Source organism: Phascolarctos cinereus, unplaced genomic scaffold, assembly GCF_003287225.1.
Source record: "Phascolarctos cinereus isolate Bilbo 61053 unplaced genomic scaffold, phaCin_HiC Scaffold_4;HRSCAF=312, whole genome shotgun sequence".
In the NCBI taxonomy this organism is placed as follows: Eukaryota; Metazoa; Chordata; class Mammalia; order Diprotodontia; family Phascolarctidae; genus Phascolarctos; species Phascolarctos cinereus.
Window position 1 is genome coordinate 437,512,567 of NW_027555847.1, and position 6,000 is coordinate 437,518,566.

The 6,000-nt window shown below is 37.7% G+C and overlaps 1 pseudogene; it reads right to left on the reverse strand.

Annotated features, from left to right (window-relative positions):
• The window catches only part of LOC110214728 (large ribosomal subunit protein uL3 pseudogene), a 127,335-nt pseudogene extending 122,107 nt beyond the window's left edge, over window positions 1–5,228 (reverse strand).
• Window positions 5,229–6,000: the final 772 nt, after the last annotated feature.

A 6,000-nucleotide genomic window follows, 5' to 3' on the forward strand; every position in this document is an offset into this window, starting at 1 on the left:
TTTTGAGGTTTTTATACCTCAATACCTGGTCAATTTTTGTGTAGGTGCCATGTGCTGCTGAGAAAAAGGTATATTCCTTTCTATTCCCATCTGATTTTTCCCCAGAAGTCTATCATATCTAACTTTTCTAATATTCTATTTACCTCCTTAATTTCTTTCTTTTTCATTTTTTGGTTGGATTTGTTGAGTTGTGAGAAGGGACAGTTAAGGTTCTCTAATACCATAGTTTTGCTATTTCTTCCTGTAACTCACTTAACTTCTTTAAGAATTTGGATGCTATACCACTTAGTGTATATATGTTTAGTATCGATACAGCTTCATTGCCTTTTAAGCAAGATGTAGTTTCCTCCTTTATATCTTTTAATTATGTCAATTTTTGCTTTTGCTTTGTCTGAGATCAGGATTGCTACCCCTGCTTTTTTTTCCACTTCAACTAAAGCATAATAGATTCTGCTCCAGCTTATTACTTTTACAATCTGTGTCTCTGCTTCAAGTGTGTTTTTTGTAAACAACATATTGTAGGATTCTCGTTTTTGGTCCACTTCCATTTTATAGGAGAGTTCATTCACTGTTGTGATTAAAATCTGTTTATTTTCCTCCATCCTATTTTTCTCCTGTTTGTCCTCTCTCTCCTTTCACCCTTTCCTCCTCATCAGTGCTTTGCTTCTGTCTACCACCTCCCCTGATCTGCTCTCCTTTCTGTCATCCCCCTGGCCCCAACATGACCTCCTCCCCTCCTCCTTCCCTGTCAGGTAAGACAGATTTCTATATTAGACTTATTATGTGTATCATTTCCTCTTTCAGCCAATATGAATGAGAGTAAAGTTCAAGTGATGCCCTTTACCCACCCTCTTCTCTTCTCCTCCACTGTAGTGGGTCTTTTGTGCCTCTTCATTTGAAATTATTTGCCCCATTCTACCTCTCCCTTCCTTTTGCACCCGGTGTATTCCTCTTTCTCATCCCCCTTTTTTTTGTCATTCCCTCAAATTCCCCTTATAGTTGTACCCTCTGTGTGTGTGTGTGTGTGTGTGTGTGTGTGTGTGTGTGTGTGTGTGTATCTGTGTGTATTCCTTCTGGCTGTTCAATTAGTGGTACAATTTTTAGGAACTGCAAGTATCATATTTCCATATAGGGATATAAACAGTTTAACTCCATTGAGTCCCTTATGTTTTCTTTTCTCTTTTTACTTATTTATGCTTCTCTTGTGTCTTGATATTAGAGATCAATTTTTTGGTTTAATTCTGATTTTCTCATGAAAGCTTACAAATTTTTCTGTTTCATTGAACACCCATTTTCCACCTCAATGTATTACACTCAATTTTGCTGGGTAAATGATTATTGGTTGTAAACCTAGCTCTTTTGCCTTTCAGAATATCATGTTCTATGACCTCTGATCCTTTAATATTGCAGTTGTTAAGTCTTGTGTAATCTTGATTGTGGCTCCCTGATATTTGAATTATTTCTTTCTGGCCACTTGCAGTATTTTTTCCTTGAATTGATAGTTCTTAAATTTGGCTATAATGTTCCTTGGAGCTTTTATTTTGGGATCTCTTTCTTGAGGTGATCAGTGGGTTCTTTCAATGCCTATTTTGCCCTCCAGTTCCAGGATATCAGGGCAGTTTTCCTTGATAATTTCTTGAAAGATGCTTTTCAAGTCTTCCTTTTGATTATGGCTTACAGGTAGTCCAATAATTCTGACATTGTCTCTCCTGGATCTATTTTCCAGGTCAGCTTTTTTCCCCATGAGATATTTAAATTTTCTTGTATTTTTCATTCTTTTGTATTTGTTTAATTGGTTCTTGATGTCTCACAGTCATTAGATTCTACTTGCTCAATTCTAACTTTCAAGGAGTTGTTTTCTTAAGTGGATTTTTTTTTTATCTCCTTAGCTATTTGACCAGTTCTATTTTATAAGCAATTGTTTTGGTTTCCCAAGCTGGTGACCTTTTTTTTTCATAATTTTCTTGCATCACTCTCATTTCTTTTTCCAATTTTTCTTTGACCTCTCATATGAGTTTTAAGCTCCTTTTTGAACTCTTCTTTTTGCTTCCTTTTTGAGGTGGTGCTGCTGGAGGCCATAGGGGTCTGGCAGCTTGCATCTGGCGTGTGCTGAGGCTGGTACAGTGTTTCTGGGTTTCCCTGGGGATACACCAAAGTACAAGGAGGTCTGGATGCTGAAGGTTGCCTGTATGACTGGGGCCATGTTAAAGCATGTGACAGTTCTCAGAGCTGGAGTCTGCCTGTTACCCTGCCTATACTAAGGCTCAGGGGGTCCTGGTTTTGCTTGTTCTGCTGTTCCAGGATTTTTTTGGGGGATACTATTTTATGGTTATTTGGAGGTTAGTATGTGAGAATTACAGCAACTTACTGCTTGCTCTAACATCTTGGCTCCTGTACTCTGCAATTTAAATTCTTAATGAGTTACCTAGAGCATTGAGAAATTAAGTAACATGCCCAAGGTCACAGCCAGTGTGTATTAGAAGTGGAATCTGAACCTAGATCTTCCTAGCTGGGAAAGTAAAAAGTTGTGTAGCTTTGCTATCCTTCCCTTCTTTTAATGCCATAACTGGTCTCCACTCCGTGCTGAATATGGAAAACTGTCTCACTTTTAAGACTGATGCATAGCACCTATTTAGGCAAAGTTGCCCTCTGTCTTAGCTCAAAATTGGTCTGCTGCAAATCTTCAGTTGAGGGGTAGGAAAAATTAAGTAAAATTTTTCTTTTTTTTGTTCTACCTGATGGCTCACATAGCTCCTGCATCTCTCATACTCCCTTTGCTGACCAATTACCTTAAAGTGAATACTTCCAAAGGGGAGTCAAATAGCAAGTATAAATTAGGTAGAAAGAAAAGCATAATTTTGATTCATATAATGCAACCATTTATTCTGTAAGTGTAGCCAGGTGGTGCAGTGGTTGGAGCACTGGACCTAGAGTCAGGAAGTTGTTGTTATTCAGTTATGTCATGCTCTCTGAGACCCCTTTTGGGGTTCTCTTGGTAAAAATACTGGAGTGGTTTACTTTTTCCTTCTCAAACTCGTTTTATAGATGAGGCAACTGAGGCAAACAGAGTTAATGACTTGCCTAAGGTCATACAGCAGTCAGGGAGACCTGAGTTCAAATCCAGGTTCAGATACTTACTAGCTATGTGATCCTGAGCAAGTCACTTAACTTCCATTTGCCTCAGTTTCCTCATCAGGAAATTTTTGTGGAAATAAAAGGAGATAATAATTGTAAAGTGCTTAGTAAAGTGCCTGACACACAATAAGCACTATATAAATATTAGCTATTTATTATTGTTATCATTATTAATTATTATTATGCTTATATATCTGCATTTTAGTATCTGCATTTGATTTTAAACGCTCTCCAGGCTAAATGCAGCCAATAATTTTGTTTTAGGAAATGTATCTTCAACTTTCTTTTTTAAATTGTCGGAAGATAAAACCCAAGTCCCTAGCACTTTCCTCCATGTTGCTATTTTTCCCTGTTATATCTTTACCTTATTACTTCCTCCTCTCTTTCCTGGCTAGGCCTGTCATCCTCACCCAGCTTTTGAATTGCTAGGTGAGTCATCATGGTAGGGCACAGATGCACAAGGACCTAAATGTCTGCACAGTCTGAAACAGTTGGTTAGCATGCAGAGTCACTTGGAGAAAATCTGCTGAGCTAGGGAGCTCAGTAATGCTAAGGCTGTACTATCTTGCTTTGAGGAGATATTTCTAGTTGATTGAATAGCAGAGCTGACAGCTCAAAAAATGAACTCTGATCATAACAAAACACTTTCTAAAACACATTATAGTCATACAAAAATTAAATTTAGTAAAAGATAGCTTTTTGCTTGTAGAGTTAAAGCTATTTGAATCAATATAGTATCTGTAGGGAAAATAATTCTGAGACCCACAAGGGAATGTCATAACAGTGCTTTGATATGCACCTATATTTCTATGACAGATTAATTATGGACTGATAGTATATCCAAGACACAAGATACTCAAACAGGTATGAACATATTAACATTGGGGCAACCAGTGGTGCAATTGATAGAGCATTGGACCTGGAGACAGGAAGTCCTAGTTTAAATCCAGCCTCCCAGACCTTATTAGCTGTATAACCTTCAATAATCTGTTTGCCTCAGTTTCCTCAACTGTAAAATGGGAATAATAATAATAATAGTACTTCCCTCACAGGGTGGATGTGAAAATCAAAGAAGATGGTACTTATAAAAGGAGCTTTACACAGTAGGTGGCACAGGGTAGCCTCTATATGAATGCTTATTCCTTTCCCCTCCCCACTGAGGTAGTTTCTTCCTATGTTTGTGAATGCTGAAGGATCTTTAAGTCCTCTGAACCAAACAAGGGATGGGAGTATAGCATGGAGCAGCCCTATGGGACCAGATGCAGGCTATTGACTCATATGAGACTAATCTCAGCTTTCTAAAGGATCACTGGGAGGGAAGCAAGTCTAAATGACCAGCCCTATGATATATATGCACATTCTTTAGTAGCAGTTATGTTTCCTGGGATAATTCTTTAAGCCTTCACTATGAAGGGCAACACTAAAGACCTCAGAGCTGACAACAGAGCTATCCCCAGCTCTTTGGTATTCAGGGCAAGAAGTCAGTGCCTAAAGGTGCCATGGTGCCTTATGGCAGCCCATGATGAAATGAAGAACAGCAAACTAGAAACAATCAGCATACCTTTTATCAAGATATTAGGACATGCCCTATTTTCCAGAGCTAAGGCCCAGCAAGTAAGCTGTACCCTGAGCTTGGCATAACAATAATCCCTTGTGCTCATCCTCTGGATGATCCCGCCCTCTGGCAAAATCCCACATAATATTATATTGCTTTGACCAGCACCAAGTATACTCTGAGCTTGGACAAGCTTGGACAAGTATTCATGTTCCAGTCATAAAGCCCTGCTATGGGCTGGCTGTCTCATTGTTGCTGTTACCTCTCATTGTCAGGGCTACAGCTCACTGTGTAGCCATTGATATAAGTATCGAGATTTCTTCACACTGCCTCGAGTCTCTCCATTATTGGTGGTGCCTTGGCACACTTGTCTTTGCTTGCAAGCCATTTCCCTCATTTTGAGATTAAACTTCAGTTTGATTCCTGATTCTCCTGTCTCTTGTCTGCTCTGTTCAGCTCTGGCCATCCACAGGTTAAAGGCCCATTTGGTCTGGTTGACACTGTCAGTCAGGGAATGGTTCAACAAATTGTGATACATAGATGTAATGGAACATTACTGTGCTGGAATAAACAATAAATATGATGAATATAGAAAAACATGGAAAGGCTTTCATGAACTGAAACAAAATGAAGTAAGTAAAGCCAAGAAAGTAACATGTGCAATGACTACAGCAATGTAAATGAGGATGGCAAACATCAGACAATTAAAAAAAAACTTTTAAAAAAAATACCAGGCTTGGTTACCACAAAATGAGAAGACACCTCCCTCCTGTGCCATTTTGGAGGTAGAAGTCTTCAAGGGCATGGGACACCAAACATAACCAGATTTTTTTCAATTTATTGATGTTTTCCTGAAAATCTTTACACACATGTGTGTATATATATATATACATATATACATATATATGTATATATGTATATATATATATACATATATACATATATATGTATATATGTATATATATATATACATATATACATATATATGTGTTAAATGGGGTGTCTCTTTAGAAGGGAGGGTATATAGGGGAAAATTTAGATGATATAAAAAAGCCCAAAAAAATAAATTAAAAGACTAAAACAATAGAAATTCTCCTCCTATTCATCATTAGTTGATGTTGTTACTGTGGCTTATGTTTCTCTGGAGTTTTAATTTATACTTTCCAAAGCTCTTTCACATCCACTATTAGAAGCTAACACCCATGAATCTCAGTGCACTTGATCTTATGACAAATCCTTCAAGAAAGTCAAGAAACATCATGGAATAATGGACAGGTGAGTGATATTTTTTAGAAAATCAATTTAGAAAA